Consider the following 19,442-nt stretch of genomic DNA (forward strand, 5'->3'; position numbering starts at 1 on the left):
TACTTAGTTACTTTTTTCATTAAAGAATGCAAGAAAAATGGGTTCCCCTCTTAATTAAACTTAATTTACTATAAATTACTACAATAGTGAAATATAAAGTAACTGACAACAGTACATTATTTTTATTTATAAATTAATGACTGGAACATAATAAAATGTATGTCCAAATGTTTTTTATAAACCTGAATAATTTAAATAAATAAGCACTTAACAGGAGGAAATACTAACAGGAACAATACACTAATCTAGACTATTAAAAGGTCACTGTGTGATACTTCAATTCAATTCAATTCAAGTTTATTTATATGACACCAAAATCACGACAAGAGTCGTCTCAAGGCACTTCACATAATAAACATTCTTAACACATACTTAACAAGACCCCAATCAGCTAAAATTTTAAATTGCAAATAGAAACACCTGTAAAGGTTCCTGAGCCTTTAAATGGTCTCTCAGTCTAATTAAATTACAGAAATAAATGTAATTTTGCACAGCATTTTAATTTTTCCAGCTTCACATAATTGTGTGTTTTTAGTATCATTTCTGGTGCTGGTGATCTAGTAACGGTTAAATAAAATCCTTTAAAAAGACAATAGAAGAGGCACAAACCTGATGGAGGACTTAAATGTACTAACTTGGGTCAGACACAACCACAGAAGAGCTGAAGCTGGGTGGTAAACACACACAGGTAGTTCTAATAACACCTGAGCGCCCATGACGTCTGAGACTGATGGAGCCAGTGTCACAGCGGGACTAAAGATATGATCAGAAACAGGTTGCAGTTGGATGATTTAGGATGGTAGAAGATCGTGACGTCTGAGCGGTGAACAGGTGACCTTCGGGATGTCCCGCTGTCACACTAAGATGGGCATGGCTGCAGATCCACACCTGCAGCCGTAGACTATTCTTCACGTCTTCCTCGTTCTTCACGGGCCGTGATGCGCTTGTATGAAAAGATCTGCCTCTTTGGCTCCTGATCAGCTGACGACAGCTTCAACACCCCGTGCTGCTTAATGCACGCTTTTTCTTATCAGTAACAGAAATGACGTTTTGATAAAAGAAGACGGTAATTAATTAGATTGCTCGTTACAGAAAAAAATATATTTTTAGTAACGCGGTTATTTTAAACAGCGTTATTCCCATCACTGCTCTGTTGTGTCTACAGCATGCAGTGACTGAGACAGTGAAAACACTGAGGGTCTCTGCCCACCCGGCCAATCATCATCGTGTTTGCAAGTGTGTTACCGACATCTCTCTCTCCCTGGCTGCAGCTGAAGTGTAGCAGTCAGAAAGCCTCACACTGCTGCTCAACGTTCGACAAGCACATAGTAATGCACAACCTTCCATCCCCAACGGTGACGGCGTTGCAACAGTGGGAAAATAAATTAATTAGATTATTCCGTTACCTCAAAAAGAACGCCGTAAGTACCACTGTCATTTTAAACGGCGTTATTCCCATCACTGGTGGTAAGCCATCAAATAAATGTAAAAATATAGTTTGGGCATGACCCAAACACTCTTGTCTTAGGGTGGAATCCACAGCTGTCTATAAAACAATCTACGCATGCAATTGGACAGTTAAAGCTTCTTTCTGGAGTATTTTTCTTATCCGATGGCACCATCTAGCGGCAGACAAGCATATCACACAAAAACGTTGTTGCTCTGTTTTTTGGAATTGTATTGTATTTGTATAGTGCCTTCTTAGAGTTCCACAATGACAATGCCGTATTAAACGAGCACCATTCCTAACGCTATCTTTGTAGTTGTCCTCCATTGCAACTCTGGTGCTAAGCCCTCCCAAAGTCCCTTTTCAAACATAGAGCATTGTGATTGGCCTGCCCAAAAATTGTTCAAGCCAATGGTTGACCTGCTGACTCTTAAATGGAGCGTGGCTAAACCGACCTGCAGAGCTAAATCTTTTGCTACTGCTATGGCATGTCTAGATTACTAGGCTATTTGCATTTTATTTTATTTTACAACTCTAACACTGCTGTCACTTTTGTGACTTTAGCATTCCAAAATTAAGGGCATACATTTTTCTTCTATGCAAATCGTCTTCTTCCAGACACTGCATGTTAAACAAGAACAGAATGAAGAAATTATGTTCAACAGCTGAGACAGAAATTGACTGTCAGTGAAAATTTCCTGCCAACTTGGGCCTTATGTGGCTAACATATAGACATCTGTTGTAATCAAGTACAAGGGCCAAAACTAGAATTGGGATCTTTATTTGGAGCCCATTAGGTGTAAAGCAAACCTCTCTATCTGGATCCCCAGTAAAAAAAAATAGAAGTTGCACATTGCCTCAGAGGCAAAACAAATGAGACTCATTCAGGTGTGATGAACTGGGCTTTTATGGGAAATGCAATGGGCTAAATAAAGTAACATATATGTGTGTGTGTGTGTGTGTGTGTGTGTGTGTGTGTGTGTGTGTGTGTGTGTGTGTGTGTGTGTGTGTGTGTGTGTGTGTGTGTGTGTCCTCTTTGGGCAAATCTGCAATTGCCTAATATGAAACTGACTGGATTGCCTACATTTAGGGCCCATTTATAACACACAAAGGCTCTTTATATAAATGTTTGCTAGAGTCAGCAAATTGAAACTTTGCACTTTAAAACAGTCAAATATTAAACCGGTCTGCTTTTCATGCTTGGTTTTACAGATATTCTGAGTACGTTGATGGATTTTTCCCAAAGTCCCTGTGTCTCCGATGTCTGGCTCACATTATAAACTATATTTTACAAAGAGGGCAAATACATTACACAGTTGTTGTCACATGGGGCCTTCTATTATGTGGCTCAGACACACCAGAGAAGCTCATGGAGCAAAAAGACCAACTAAATGGAATTGCTTTTATAAATCAGTGTCACATTATGCATTCATTGTGCAGACTAAAAAGCCTCTTTACCGTATACAAATAGAAAGTCTATGAATCTTTGGGGATCAGGTTGTGGCATGGTCTCTTGTGAGCTGCACTTTTTCCAACTAGACAAGTTTTATGAAGATAAGTTGTTGTAGACTTACAGAAATACACATTAGGATGGATGTCAGATAGCATAGATAGAATTAAAGTCTTATGTTAAAGTGATAGTGGATGGACGGATGAATGGATGGACTGGACTGAACCAAGAAGGTAGAGAAGACTGAGGTCACCTTACAGCCATTGTCAGTATATTTTTCTGGGAAAAGACAGATGAATGTGCTTGTTGTTCTTTAGCATAAATAAGACAAATAAAAAGAAAAGGCTGATGCATTCATTAAAATCATTTACATAACGTTCTTTGTTTACTCTGTCAAAGACAACCGCAGTGTGCCTCTCAGCGACGGTAATGATCAAATGATTATCTTGAGATCAAAGCTGGCCACCAGTGGCGGAAAACAAGACTGGAGACTCTGGTGAAGTAATTAAGAGTACAGATCCAGCAAAGGACTTCAGTCACAGTGTCAGGAGTCTCTGCACCTCTTCAAGACACCTTGTTGTTTCCAAAATGTATCATAACACTGTTTCTCACTGAAAATAAAATCCACAAAAAACACGATGGCTGTCGCTTTCAGTCCAAAAGGTTGCTGAAGTATTTTGTCAATAAAAGTCTAATTGTAAGTGATGTGTTGACTACCATTAGTAATTTACATTACCAATAAAAACATCAAACTGGAAGCAGATCAAACTTGCAAATGTTAAAAAAGATTAATGTGATCTTTTTCATACCTTACATACACATGGTAAATGGTAATTGTATCTAAGGTTCTACAAACCCCCAAGGTGCTTTACAACTAACCAGTCATTCACCCACGCACACAAACATTGGCATGTTGGTGGTGATAAGCTACATACCATACCAACCTTTATTTATACAGCACTTTAAAATCAGCACAAGACCAACCAGAGTGCTTTACACAAATAAAACCATAAATAGTGCAATAAAAAATACAAATAAAAATAATACAAGCAAATAAAACAACAACAGTGTTGTGTTGTAGCCACAGCTGCTGATGGGTGCAAGGACAGAAGCAAGGCTGCAGAACACTGGCGCCAACAGCCTCTCCAATCACCCCCAGCAGAAAAGGCGGGTGAATTGTCTTGCCCAAGGACGACTGCAACAGATGGGTTGCTAACCTTCAAGTCAATTACTGGGCGGGCACTTAACCCCTCTGCCACCGCCGTCCATTATCAGTAATAAAAAACAAACAATCAGAAAACGTTCACGAGTTAAGTCAGTTATGATTTTATTTAATTAAAATTGAAAATTCTAACCAAAATACAAGAGTAAATAATGAATTACTGCTTTTTTAAATGGAAGCCCCTTTTTGGTTTACATTGGTGAAATTATAGCACAACAGAAGTTGCGTGTTACTATGTTAATACTCTTAAAGCTTCAATAACATCTTTTATGACTCTTAAATTTCTTGCATTCCCAATCTCAGCTAAACCACATAAAAGAATAGTTCCTTTTCACCAGCTGACCTTTGTCCCATCTCTAGTGTTCATCATGCAGCGCAAAAGTGAACCTGGCATACCGTAGAGACTGAGATCTAGCACAGTGTGTAAATGTTCCACACCGCAGGAAACAGATTTCTTAGATCCCTGTATTAGCTTTTAGCTTTGCCACGGTAGCTTTTAATCTCCCTAAGCAAGCTGGCTTCGCTGTAACTTTTGTTCACTGAGAATACAGCAGGGAGGCAGAGAGAAGGAAAGCACTGCTTAACACACCAGAGTTTGATAAGATGCCTGGCAAAGGTTTAAAAAAAAAGACAAGAAAATAGAATGTAAAGATTTTGTCAATACAATGGCCAGAGGCGATAAAGAACAGCAAGATATCTGAATATTTTCGATCTTGCATTAAGTGCCAGAAGGTTTTCTGAAAGGTGAACTTTTAATGAGGTGTTCATAGAGTCAAACATGTTGCCAAAAGGTATTGATTTTCACCCAGTCCCATAACATCACTTAAAATGAGAAAAGAAAATTATCCAGAGTGACAAAGTATAGCGAGATGGAATAAGCTCAGTTGAATTTGTAATTGGATTAGGCTGCAAACATGAATTACAAACACTTTTTTGAATGCATCTTTTATAAAACTACATTAAAAATGCATTCAACCTGTTTTTTAAAGTCAGAACAAAGGAGAGAATAGATAGCAAAAAACAAAAGCATCAGGGAAGTACACCTTTCAATAAATCTATTGCACAACATTTCACAGCATTCAAGCTATTTGATTATTGGATAAATACATATCTACCAATGCTTGTAAATGTTTAAGAAAAGGACAAAGAAAACAAAAGCAGAAAGGGGGAGGGGAATCGGGCCTGTGCACTTCCTTCACATTGCCCTTTGTAGTCATCCATTCTCTGTGGCACCTTGGTAATAAATCAAAGCAGAGCAAGCAAGCAAGAGAGGGAAAGGGAGCTCGTGGTCCTCTCCCCCCTTTCCCAATAACCTCTGATGCTGGTTTGACAAAACTATCGAACATCTGACAGCATAATAGAAACAAGACAAAATTATGGTCATTAAAGCATCTAGCAACAGGTAGGTAAATAAATAAATCAGGTTTCTTCCTAAGGAGAAATATGAAGCTGCTTCAAGAGACCTGATAATAGAGTAGCTATTGTTTGGCTATAGTAAGACATGAATAACACAAATACAACCTAGTGTAATACAATAAAAGGTGTGGATTCTCATTTAAAGAGACAATGTGTAGTTTTGAACCGGTAATCTCTGGAAATATCCATTGAAATGATGTCGAAAATGTGTGAAATCCTGTCCAGCTGTTGAAAAATAGCAGCTTCGGACCACATAACCATAAAAATTGGGTCTACAGTAAAACACGGGTCTAGCGTCTTTGGTGGATGCCATGTCAAATGCCATGTTTCCGCCTTTCGATGACGCCACACTACAGCACTACAATGTATTTCCACTCAGCCGAAATACACTGCATCTCTATTTTGATATTCTTTCACACATAGGTTTGGGAAAACGCTTAGCAGTTTGGCTGGACGTACGACATACAGAAGTTACGTGACCACATTCAAAAATATTTAGGCAGTAAGAAACACAAAGTTAATAACAAAACTGCTAATTTCTAAAACATATGTGAAAGAACAGAATTGAAAAATAAATGCAATATATTTTGGCCGAGCGTTATTGACGTAGTCTGATGACACCGGACCTAGGCAGAAGGCACTTATTTTGGATGGCTAGCAAACACGTTAGTTAGCTTCATTCTGCTCTTTATTCTGTTCTTTCTTTGTTTTGATTTCTTTTGTTCTTGAGTTAAGTCATTGTTTGTTTATTGCAAGTCATATTGTCATCACAATTGTAAGGTTATGAAGTTCATGGTTTTCAACTCCATACAGCTGGCCCCTGGGCACAATAACACCGTGTAGAAAAACCAAGGTCGGGTTGTTCCTCAGACTGTTTACATTCCAGGAGAAGAGTCCGAAGGAGAAGAAGAAGCTTTACCTAATCAAAGTACTTTATTTGTGATTAAAATTATTAAGCAAAACAGATGTTGATCAACAATAATCAAGTGAATGATCTGTGAAATAAATATGTCATGAATTATGTTTAATGAAACCAGGACTACGGTGCAGACATACTGATCCTCATCTCCATAGAAATGCATGACACATTGTTCCAACCAATCAGAGCTTTCGGCTGCCGCAGGAGAATCTGGTGTTGACTTCAAGTGTCCAATCTACTTTACTGAAACTTATCAACAATTCAGAGATATAAAACAAGGCAACGCCATTTTAAGTCAGTTCCATTTTGACTTCAGTTCTATTCACCATCATCCTAAAGACAAGCGCAGCCTGGCCGGATGTGTTTTCTTTAAACTAAGAACTGTGAAACGGGAGATTTTCGTCGTTTAACAACCCGACGACGTCCTTTCAAAATAAGAGCAACTGCTGACGCTGCTGAATCGTACCGGGCCGACCCTCCAGACGGGTTTTGAAACGTTGTGACCGCTGCACCGACAGCTCCATCGTACATCCGAGGTTTCCAGACCTGGCAATTCCTGATCTACTTGGGAGACCCCACTGGGTACGTACACGGCAAAATAGCGGCTCATGTCATCACTTTATAAGCCTCGTGATATCTAGTCATAACAAAGACGACCAGATTCGATTACGTCATCCTAGAGAATCTGAACCAGACCCACACACACACACACACACGCACCAACACAACATCCGAATCCATTCTCATCCATCACAGAGTAGTCCTGGTAGATTGTTTAGAATTTATAATTCAGAAATTAAAGATTCTCAAACGATCCCATATATCTCTCTTTTCTTGTCTCAAAGTCAATACAGAGTGTTTAATTAAACTCCCTGATGATAAAAACAGCCTATTCTTCTGTTTATAAAAGTGAACTACTAACAGTGTATTAAAATACAACTTTGGTTAGTTACATCACTTTGATTCCGTTACATATGGCGAGCCTAGCTTGATATCTGCAGTTTGTTACATTTTGTGCCGACTTTGAGACATTTTGGGATTATCTGTGTCTGTGTGTTAGAGAATAAGAAAAAGGCGAGCGCTTCCTCAGTCAGCTCTTAGAAAGGGGGGTGCACATTCATCACCCTCCAACGGGAGGCGCTGTTTCATCAAAACACCTTAAGTGCTGACGTGTGCTGGTGGCCATTTTGAGGCCTACATCTAAGGGTAAACATTTCTCCTGTTTTATTGCATTGGAACCGTCTGTTTATTGTTTGTCGTGGTGTTTGTGACACTGTGTGCGTCCATTTGTGTAATCGGAGACAGAAGACTCCGTCGGAAATTTATTTCCGTTCGATGAGCGCAGGATTCGCGCTGTTCTTAGTCGGAATTCTCGTTAGCACCTGCCGTTGCTTGACTGCTCGGTGAACGCTGTCAGCCGAGAACACCCGCAGAGCGGTACTGAATCCAGATTGCGTACACTTATGAGACCCTTTCAATCACGGAGCGAGAGGCCCGTTGGTTGATCGAGGCAATTTTGAGACCCTGATCGCTACAGGGCGTTCGCTAGCATTAGCCGAAGAGCTAACTAGCCACTCTTCTCGGTGAGAAGGCTCGGGAACGCGTCCCGCGGAGCTTTCTAGCCGTTCCGACGCAGCGGAACTGCGTCCTTTAATCCGCTAAACCTTCCGGTACGGAGTACTTTAAGGTAACGTTAGCGGCGGTTCTAAAACACGTTGCGGTGTTGTTTCGGCTACGGGGATCGAAGCCGGGTGTCGGACGACGCATGCGCGGCGGTCCGCCATCTTAGGTGCCCGACACGTAGCTCGACCCGCCATCTTGGGCAGGTCAAATGACAGTGATATTTTTGGCATTATTGAACAATTTTGCCCAAAATATTCATTCACCAGCCAAGCTTCCCTGTAACTAATTCTTTTAAGAAATCTACAGGTAAGGTTGTTTCTAAATAAACATCTAATTAGAAGGCAAATTCGAAGAATAACTTAATAAATTAAAACAGGAAAAGACTATTTACTATTTTGGAAAATGGACTCAGAGGTAGCGATGCAATTACAAGCCCAACTTCAGGCGGCGATTCAAAACACTTTCCTTCCCATGATGACTAACATGATGAACATGATTTGCGCTCTTCAGAAAGACGGCGAGGACGTCAAACAATTCATGCGTGATTCTCAGGCGACACGGGCTGCAGGTCCGGGTTTGCCTGAGAAGCCACAAAATGAGACTGAAATGCTGCAGGTTGATGTTTTCACAGGTTCTGATTCACAGGAAAACAACAACACCTCAAAGGAAAGCGACATCACCTCTCCGGTCGTTCCATCCGTGGCGATGTTAGGCGATGAACCCGCAGATGACGACCGCAGTACCACTACTACCACCGCCGTAACTGAGAAAATTTTGCTTGCACCTCTGGTCGTGAGAAAGGGATCTAGTAGGCCCGCAGTGGAGGTCACTGTAAATCAGAGACATCGCTGTGTCGCATTATTAGACACAGGAGCAGACATCGCGCTCATCAGCGGAGCTCTTTACAGCAGCATGTGCGAACAAAGGGGGGAGGACAGCTCACCCCCCACACTCATTTCGGGCCCAAAAGATTTTGACGAGTTCTATGGCGCTCCCTCACCCGCGGCTGCGACGACTGAGGTCAACATCTCGATAGGAGGCATGTCCTTTAAACACCTCATGTACATCGCCGAGGAGATGCCGATGCCCATGCTCTTAGGGTTGGACTGTCTCCAACGCCTTGACGCTAGAATCAGCGGTGCGTCCGGACAACTGTTTGCACGTGTGCGGGAGCCAAAGCCGTACAAACCGTGGCCTGACACAGGCGGACGCCCTTCGGTGGCATGTCTTTCGCGGGGGGACGCGATTTCGACCTCACCACCACTCTCGAAGCCACCGGGTAGACCCCCGGAACTTCTGTTACAGATTGAGAAGGTCATAGACCACTTCTACGACCAGAACCTGCGAACTCACCTGCTTGCAGCATTCTCGTTCGCACAGGCATCTCTGGGAAAGTCAGCTGAAGGCAGAAAAACTTATTACGATAAGAAAGCCTCACATTCCGAACTCGATGTAGGTGACCAGGCCTGGTACTACATTTTCGCTCCCGAATCGGGTAACAATAATGCGACCTCGGGGAAGCTGGCTAAGAAACTTTTGCCCAGATGGTCGGGTCCATACCTGATTACAGATAAGATCTCTCCGGTCGTGTATCAGATCAAGATCGCCAACAAAAACAAGGCGCCCGTCTACAAATGGGTACACAGGGACCATATCAAACTGCACAAGGGTCCCACAGATTTGGCCGATACCAACAACAACAATCCACCGACTTCAAAAGGGGGGTGATAAATACGTCCCGTTGGTTCCACAGATTTCTATCTCTGATTACACAAATTTGTTTGTTGTGAGTGTACATGGTTGTCTTTCCTGTTATACGTCACGTGCAGACTTAAGGTGTGTTGAGACGGACGTGCTGTGGGCTCCTGGAGTCAGGTAAAAGGCCAGGTAACAGTGAGTGGGTTAGGTCACATAGTACTGTTGTCCAAAATTTTGTTTTTTTTTTATCTTAACTAATCACCATTCCTTAGGGGTACATTAACATGAACATGATTACTAACCACTGATTTACATTTTAGTACTGATTTACATTTCTGTTTTTTTTATAGTACCTTTGATCAGTTGATTTTTACAGTGAATATTATGTTTGTGATTATCAATTCTTTGATTTATCCTACGGGGCTATAACCAATTTTGCCCCTGTCCTGACACAAGTATTTGCAGTGAGGATTCACTGATACCAGTTAGGGTTTCTTTCATTTTTCTGCTTCTCGCATCATCCCTTTTTGCATCTTACACAGTCAGGGCTGCATCCATTTCTTCACTTAATGGGTAATTACACTTAAAACTAACACATAGTACAAAAGGCACTCATAGAGTTAGGTTTTTTATTATTTTTATTTCTTTGATGACATGAAATGCACTTTTGTCGTGTCTACATTGAAGTGCCTACACTGTGCTCTCTCTCCTCTGCTGAGCTTGTGAGGATCCTGCTTCCTGGGGGTGGATCCGTGACTCGTCATCTGCATCGACTACTCCTGAGGGTGCTCCGGCTCGTTGGCCTTGGACGACTGTGGTTCCGGCGTGACTGCTGGGCCACCTCATTCGTTGGGATTACTGTCACCCGCTCTTCCCTTTTTGTGGATTACGATAAGTACTCTTACATAATTCAATTTTTATTTGGAATATTGCCCTGCCTGCGGATACAACAATCGATTTTTAATTGGAATACTACCCTGTTCGTGGATACGTTCAAGATTTGCTCCTGCTTTGCTTTATTGCCCGTGAGGATATGACGTTGCTGTTGCTTCGTTTATGACTTCCATGGGGAATAATTAATAACCTACTGACTTGTGTTCTTCCTGAGGAGTGTGCGAGACTGTTCTCCGGCGTGGGGTTCGTGCCTCACCACAGACGGCTGTTCCCTTGGGATCGCATCCGGTTCTGTTGTCGAGATTCTTCATAACTTGGGTTTGTTCAACGACCAAGTGGTCTCTTGAAGGACCACATTGACCTTGAAAAGGGGGGATATGTAAGGTTATGAAGTTCATGGTTTTCAACTCCATACAGCTGGCCCCTGGGCACAATAACACCGTGTAGAAAAACCAAGGTCGGGTTGTTCCTCAGACTGTTTACATTCCAGGAGAAGAGTCCGAAGGAGAAGAAGAAGCTTTACCTAATCAAAGTACTTTATTTGTGATTAAAATTATTAAGCAAAACAGATGTTGATCAACAATAATCAAGTGAATGATCTGTGAAATAAATATGTCATGAATTATGTTTAATGAAACCAGGACTACGGTGCAGACATACTGATCCTCATCTCCATAGAAATGCATGACACATTGTTCCAACCAATCAGAGCTTTCGGCTGCCGCAGGAGAATCTGGTGTTGACTTCAAGTGTCCAATCTACTTTACTGAAACTTATCAACAATTCAGAGATATAAAACAAGGCAACGCCATTTTAAGTCAGTTCCATTTTGACTTCAGTTCTATTCACCATCATCCTAAAGACAAGCGCAGCCTGGCCGGATGCGTTTTCTTTAAACTAAGAACTGTGAAACGGGAGATTTTCGTCGTTTAACAACCCGACGACGTCCTTTCAAAATAAGAGCAACTGCTGACGCTGCTGAATCGTACCGGGCCGACCCTCCAGACGGGTTTTGAAACGTTGTGACCGCTGCACCGACAGCTCCATCGTACATCCGAGGTTTCCAGACCTGGCAATTCCTGATCTACTTGGGAGACCCCACTGGGTACGTACACGGCAAAATAGCGGCTCATGTCATCACTTTATAAGCCTCGTGATATCTAGTCATAACAAAGACGACCAGATTCGATTACGTCATCCTAGAGAATCTGAACCAGACCCACACACACACACACACACGCACCAACACAACATCCGAATCCATTCTCATCCATCACAGAGTAGTCCTGGTAGATTGTTTAGAATTTATAATTCAGAAATTAAAGATTCTCAAACGATCCCATATATCTCTCTTTTCTTGTCTCAAAGTCAATACAGAGTGTTTAATTAAACTCCCTGATGATAAAAACAGCCTATTCTTCTGTTTATAAAAGTGAACTACTAACAGTGTATTAAAATACAACTTTGGTTAGTTACATCACTTTGATTCCGTTACACAATATTAATCACTGCTATCGCACATCACAGGTTCTCCTAATATCGTGCAGCCCTTATTCACCATAATGTTTTTTAAACATGCGACAGTTACGGCAATTTGGTGTGAAACTACCCTGAAATGTTATGTCTGTACTGCCTCCTAGCAGCAGGAAACGACACACTGCCACTTTAAAATGGCTGTTACTTTGGTTTAGGGCTTAGCGATATGGCCTAAAATCCATATCACAATCTATTGAGGATTTCACGTCGATAACGATAAATGGATGATAATCACAGGTATGTGCAGAAACAAAAGCTGTCCACTTGATGGGGCTGCCATATGTATTACACTGAGTCACATTTTTATGTGACTCAAGGTGGTACAGCTTCTTAAAGGGACATGAATCTTGCCAACCTACACACATCTTTTCATTTTTTACTATCAAATTTATTGACATGGGAAAAATGATCTCAATAAGAGTCAGAAATTTCGATATTGATTTATTTTCTATGTATTGCCCAGCCCGACTTTGGTTACAATAATAATATAATACCTCAAAGCAGTGAACTGATGAAATCCCTCAGCCTTTTCCAATTCAATTTCCTTTAAAGTGACAAAAGAAAAAAGTCTAAACATATCCCCTTTAAAGGCTTCTTGGTCATGCGGTTGGTAGTAGCACTATTGCTTATCAGTGAGAAAGTTGTAGGTTCAAAACCTCGCAGTGGCCTTTCTGTGTGTGGTTTGCATATTCTCCCCATGTTTGTGTAAGGTTTCTCCAGGTACTCCAGTTTCCTCCCACACACCAAAAACAAACATGTTAGGTTGAATGGAGAATCTAAATTGTCCCTAGGTGCAAGTGAGTGTGTGAATGGTTGTTTGTCTCCCTGTGTCAATGTGATGGCCTGACAACTTGCCCAAGGTGTCCCCTCCTTCTCACCACTACTACTGCAGATTGGCACCAGATCCTCATGACCCCACCGAAGAATATTTGGTTAATGATAACACATCCACAGAAATCCTGCATATAGAACCTCCCGAATACAGTAACACTTTTGAAAGACAGGCTTTCACTATTGATTGAAATGCTCAAACAATGAGTTGATTTAGAATATGGTGAATGATTTATGGCCTGAAAGCATAAATTAAAAATGTAGTAGTCCATCACTATTATGATTATAATAATTCAGACTTTGTCAATCTTTTATGGGTTTTACTTCTAAAGTAGCTGATTTAATTGGAATATAGAAAAGAGTAGCCCCTGGGGTTAAAGTCAAATGTTTCGTTGAGTAATCCACTAAAGGGCTCTTTGACAGTGAGACTGTAATCATAAAGATGGATGCTGTCATCCAATGTCTAAAGTGAAGCCAACACTAATGAGCGCAGACTTCCTAATGGGCACTTGGCCATTACTGTGTAGATTACAATACACATTACAATATGATGAGAAATATGCCTCGCTAAAATAGACATCCATTCAAAATGTGTCGACTTTGTCTCGTGAAATACAAATTCAATCATTCTTTTTCCAATGGGTCATTATTGGTGGCATTAGCTAATTTCAGTCCTAATCATCATAATTCCATAATCAAGAAGATATCAGTCCTTAAAGATCTGTGGATGGAGATTAGATTAGTTTGATTGACATTTTGGGAGTTAACGGAGTGATCAGGGAAGTCGTAAGGATGAACTTGAGCTGTCTGACAAATATTCTGTTTCTTGGAATTTTATCCAAAATTTCCATGAAGTAGGCAAAGGTTTTTCTATTTTTTTTAATTGAATGTAAAAAAAACACAGTTTGCATCTAAACAGATATATTCTGGTTTTATTTTAGACAGTTTTGTATTTTATCAGTGACGTCACGTTCACGAACGAATCAAACCTTTTTTTAAACTTGTTCAAAGTAAATGATGGGAGCCGGGTCCTTGTAGAAAACTGTTCATCATGTCTTCCAGTAATCATCCCACCCCGACATCGGCGTAGCGCCAACACCCCCGGACATCGGCGGAATGCATGGTGGACTCAATGTATGATGTATAAAAAGAACGCATCGCCAAACTTGCGGATATCAGCGGGACACATGACCCAACCCACCGCTCCTACGAGGATGTCTCCACTCTGTTTAAAAGACTGGCTCTTTTGAACAGTTCTTTGATGTGAATGGCTAGTTTATGAACTGCTCCCTTCAAAGAGTCATAGGTTTTAATGACAAACGAACTGACAATATTCACTTGTGACACTATAAACCCATATAAGGTAATAGCTGTTTGGAAAGGAAATCTAGTTCAAAGTTCAAACCAAAGGAATGAATGAACAAATATAACTGTCAGTTTCTTTCTGATAAACAATCAGTTGTACCTGTATGGGTTGAAAACATCTTTCCTAATGTTCTCATTTATGCTCCCTGTGGACGCAGAGTCAACTTCTTGTTTGGTGCAGTGTTGCTGTAGCTTTTGTAGAGTGGGAAAAGTCTCACCACAGGTCAGACCTTTGTCGCTGGAGTCTGCTAGTATGGAGGTATGTATGTAAGGTAAGTGATGCTAACATGATAGGGAGTGTTAGTTGATTACTTGCCTGCAGTATTAACAGGAGAGGATGTGCAAAGTCATTGCTGCTGCTGCATTGAAATCCACTAGTCCGGAGCGAGTCAAAACCCAAGTTACTGCGTATTTTGTATCCAAAGGGTGTTGTATATTCATAATGCTTCCTCCCCTGATCAAATATCTATTTTACAATTATTGCAAGTTATCCAGTTGTCCTGCTTTCTTGTCAAATATAACCAAACTTTCGAGCGTTTGTGACCACTTAGACACCATGTTACCTGCTTCCATAAGCTTTCAAAGTGCGCAGTGATGTCATTTGCACTAACTGGAATTGATAAGGGGAATCGTTTGCAAAAGTGGTGAACAATTCCTAGGAATAGAAAAAATGGGAACCGGTTCTCAATAAGAACTGGTTTTTGTTAGGTAGATTACTAATCAGTCTTTTTTTTTTTTTTCAATGAGTCAACTATTTTAAATTGACATCTTCTTACTGTGGATTAATCCAGTTGATGGTAAATGACCTGTATTTGATCTAGCGCTTTCTAGAGTCCTGGAACTAGGGCTGTCGCGGTTGAGGAATTCCCCCTGCGGTGATTCAGGGTGGCTTAATATTGCGGTGTGCGATATTATTGCAGCACTTTTTTATTGCAGTACTATCTAAACATAATGTTTACACATTTAAAAAAGGTTAAAAATTGCCGTGCCTTCTTCAATAACACTTTACTGAATGCAGATCAAAGGGCAGTAACAACGCAGATCGCAGTAACGCTTGTTTCTCCGACAGTCAGAGTCCGACTGAACTTAAAAACAACAAAATTCAGGAGGTTAAACTTTTAAATGCAAATTTGGCTGCAGCATCTAACAAATAAGAAACAAGTCCCCATTTTGTTTAGTTGTTTAAAATCAAGCATAAAAAATTACATGTACCGGGCGCGCGCGCGCGCGCCGGGGGGCGGGGCACTATCATTTCACTTTCACACACACGAATGACGGTGATTTATAGCTCGGTCACGTCCTTGTTACCTACAAGGAAAACCAGCATGTTAACTACGGTTTGAGAGAGGATCTGAGAGGGGCGGCAACATTTGCAGCAACACTGAAAAGCCTCTCGGATGGTGCGCTCGTTGCACTAACACACACGTACTTGCGTGCGACTCTGGCGAGCAAAGGGAATCTCCCGTTTGTTGCTCCACGGTGTCACGGGGGTTTTCTTTAGGGTGGATGCATTCCTCCTGCAGGTAGCGAGTGAGCTCCAGCTCGGCTCAAACTCTCTTCGGGACGGCTGCAGAAGCAGTGCTTGTCCGGGACTTCAGCAGGTCTCCGAGCGTTTATTTATTTATTTATTTGCCGCTGGTGGCAGCTCTGTCTCGGCCAAGGACTCTGGCTGCGCAGCAGCTGACGTACTGAAAACCAAAGCGCTCCCACAGGAGCGAAGTAACGTTTCGTTTTGATACCAGTGCAGCCATGCTTCTCAACATGCATCATTGAGTTGAACCAAGTTCAGTAATCGCGGTGGCGCATGATGCAGCGCGGTGGGCTTCTTCATATCGCGATATTTCATTTTTGCGGTTACCGCGACAGCCCTACCTGGAACCCCCCAAGGTGCTTTACAACATAATCAGTGAATCACACATATTCACGCCCTGGTGGTGATGAGCTGCATTGTAGCCACAGCTGTCCTGGGGCAAGCTGACGGAGGCGAGGCTGACGAGCACAGGTGCCACCAGTCCCTCCGAACACCACCAGCAGGATAGGTGGGTTAAGTGTCTCACCCAAGGACATAACAAGAGCGGCAGACTGAGAGGGGCTCAAACCTGCAACCTCCCAATTATGGGGCGAGCACTTAATTCCTCTGCGACTGTCGCCCGGTGTTTAACTTCACCTGCTTGAATCTGCATATCTGTGAATTTTCCCTTTTAAAATCTTAGTTGTTCCATTTTGTCAAAAGTACTTTACTGGCTTTTTGGAAACTTCAAAACAATGGTAAAAGCACATTTGCAGCTAGATCAGCCATAGAATGGGAAATAACTTTGATTAAGTTATACACAAAATATCTTAGACCATTTCAATGTATGATCATTTACGTCACACAATAACAGCTTCCTATACCTCCATCATGTAGTTTCCTGCTTCTGTGGCTCAAACGTTTCTTCAGCTGATTAGAACAAAACATTTAGACCTTTAATCTTCTGCATGCTAGTCTGAAGCAGCCATTGATGCTGTCTCTTGTTGAAAACATCAGCAGCTCTCCTGATTGGGTTCTGTCATGGCTGTTGGCAAAAATGCTGTCAAATAAAATGCGTTAACACTTTGGTTGTGTCCAACAGATTTATATTGCGTGTACTTCACTCAAGCAAAATGCTGTTGTTGTCTCCTGTGGCGATTCACTTGCAAGCTGAGCATCATGCTCTGTAAAGTGGTATCAGTTCCATGGTGCAAGAGCCCTTTTATGAGTTCAAGCACAAGTAAATAGACAGAGTATCAGACCAGATCCTATTGAAATGGGGGAATCCGAGTTTAAAGTGTTGAGTAATCCAATTAAATAAAAACCAATCTAGAATTCTAAATATTGCTGGTATACTTTTTTTTTATAAATAAAGATGACCATGCCCATGCCAGCTACTTTAGAGAGAAAATAAAGCAGAATACTGAAGACAGAAATTCAGTCATACATGTAAAAATAACTGTGCAAATGAGATGACCCTTTATACCTGTAAAATCTAAAACAATATATTTATCGGTCCACTTATTATCAATTTATATTTTTGCTTTGATTTAACATTTCCTTTGCCAATATGAACATATTTTCCCTCCAAAATGTTTTTGGGACTACAGGACTACAACTGCAAGGACCACAAATTTGTCCGGACCAATCAAAATCGTCAGCGTAACTTTTACAAATGTGGTACCGTAACATCTGTTAAGTCCTGCGTTCAGCCAATCATCTGTTGTGACTAGGGCTGAAATCAATCATCGAATGATTCGAATGGTTTGATTTATTAAAGTCCTCGAACTCAAGCAAGCCGTTGTTGCATGTAATTCACAAACACTTCTACATTTTAATTCAATTTAGACTGGATTATGTTGCCAACTCATACATTTAAAATATATATGCCACCATTTCATAGTTACTAAATTAAATATTAGTAGCATTTCCAGTAGCTTACTACTGAACATGTTAAAGAAATCTGTGAATTTATTTAGATATGTGTAGACACGGATAAGTGATAATAAACCAAATATTTTAATCAAATGTTCCATAAATGTATTTATTATATTTAAATATCAGCTTGGAAGGCAGAAAGTAGATGGCACCAATTTGATACGTTGTTGATTCTTTTATAATTTTGTTGTTTAATTTTTACATTTTTAGCAGCACACCATAATCTCGTTTCACGTGTCATCAAATAGAATATCCAATTAATCGATGGAGGATTCCATAAAATATCTGAATCGCAAAATAGCTGCAGCCCTAAGTGTGACGTCATTGGCAGGCGTAGAACCCCAAGCCGATCTGTCAGCCAAAAGAGATACGGTGCCTAAAACGATGTTGTTTTTGTCCAAGAAACAAAGAAAATAGAGGCACATGTTAAAATGAAACTATGCCATTGTTATTGCAATTGAAAAAATATCTCAAGACTAATGTAAGAGTCGTGTTTGTTGTTTTAACAGGTTAAATCTGCTATCTCCCCCCCCCCCCCCCCCCCGTTTCTGATCATTTTAAAATCACGTGATCTGGCCTGATTTCCGATTATAGTTCAAAGCATCCCCAACTGTTAGCTGTGTGTGGTGTCGTATCCACACACACAGCTAAAGATCTACCTGACAATGCATACATATCATCATCTTTTCAAGAACAAATACAAAATTGAGAGCTGTTTGTGTAAGATTAATTTCTTGTTATATAAAAAAAAATCTGTCCCAAATATTCCCACAGTTTTTATCTTACAGTGCGTCTAAAAAGACATAACTCAAATCCAACTATTAAAGACCATTAAAGCTCTTTTTCTTCTTCCATGGCAGGCAATCATCCACCGAAAGAGTGAAGCAGCAAATTTGCTAGCTGGCTGACTGGGAGGACAGAGAGGCCTTTCTCACCAGTCAACGGCTGTCCTTAATGAGAATAGAAAGTGATTTACTAGCTTAATGCTCCAGCCCTCAGCCTGCCTGCCTGGCAGCCTTTTGCTTCGCGAAGCCAGTTCAGACCACAATCTTCATACAGGGAATGAAAGTGAGAGCACTGAGCTAGGAAAAAAGGCATCATGGCAAGCCCACTGTCCGAAAACTGCGGTAATGAGACGTCATGAATTCTCAGAACCCGTATCCCTGACCCCGTCAGAGTGCTGTTTGAATTTCCTTTGTTTTGTCCAGGTTTCTATCAGCCTGTGCCAATGGGGTCCATCTGGAATGACTGTTAATTGTATAACATTGTGCAACTGTTGGGTTTCAATTCATCTTGAGTAGCTAAAAGCATTTAACAGGCTCTGCAGACTCTGTAAATGTACCAGTGCACGGCCATAAAAAGCAACCTCTTTTCACCGGTAAAGGGAAAAGCAGGGGGGAGGGGGGGGGGGGTTTGCCATCCACAAAAAATATCAAAAGCAAGGTAAGCAAGTTCCTTTTATATGAAATCTGCTCCTCTTGCAAAGCAAACGTGTTTTGTCAGAGAGAAAAAGGCAGACATAGCCTACTTCCCTGCTATCATGTCCTTTGTGATTATCCAGTCAGTGACGCTACTCCCCGGACCATTTCAGAG

General features: G+C 41.1%; 1 protein-coding gene across 2 annotated transcripts in view; it reads right to left on the bottom strand.

Moving 5' to 3' along the window:
* LOC107374609 (astrotactin-2) overlaps positions 1 to 19,442 on the bottom strand; it is a 548,261-nt gene that overhangs the window by 527,479 nt on the left and 1,340 nt on the right. The gene's annotated exons all lie outside the window — the stretch shown is intronic.

The sequence above is a fragment of the Nothobranchius furzeri genome, chromosome 6 (genome assembly GCF_043380555.1).
Source record: "Nothobranchius furzeri strain GRZ-AD chromosome 6, NfurGRZ-RIMD1, whole genome shotgun sequence".
In the NCBI taxonomy this organism is placed as follows: Eukaryota; Metazoa; Chordata; class Actinopteri; order Cyprinodontiformes; family Nothobranchiidae; genus Nothobranchius; species Nothobranchius furzeri.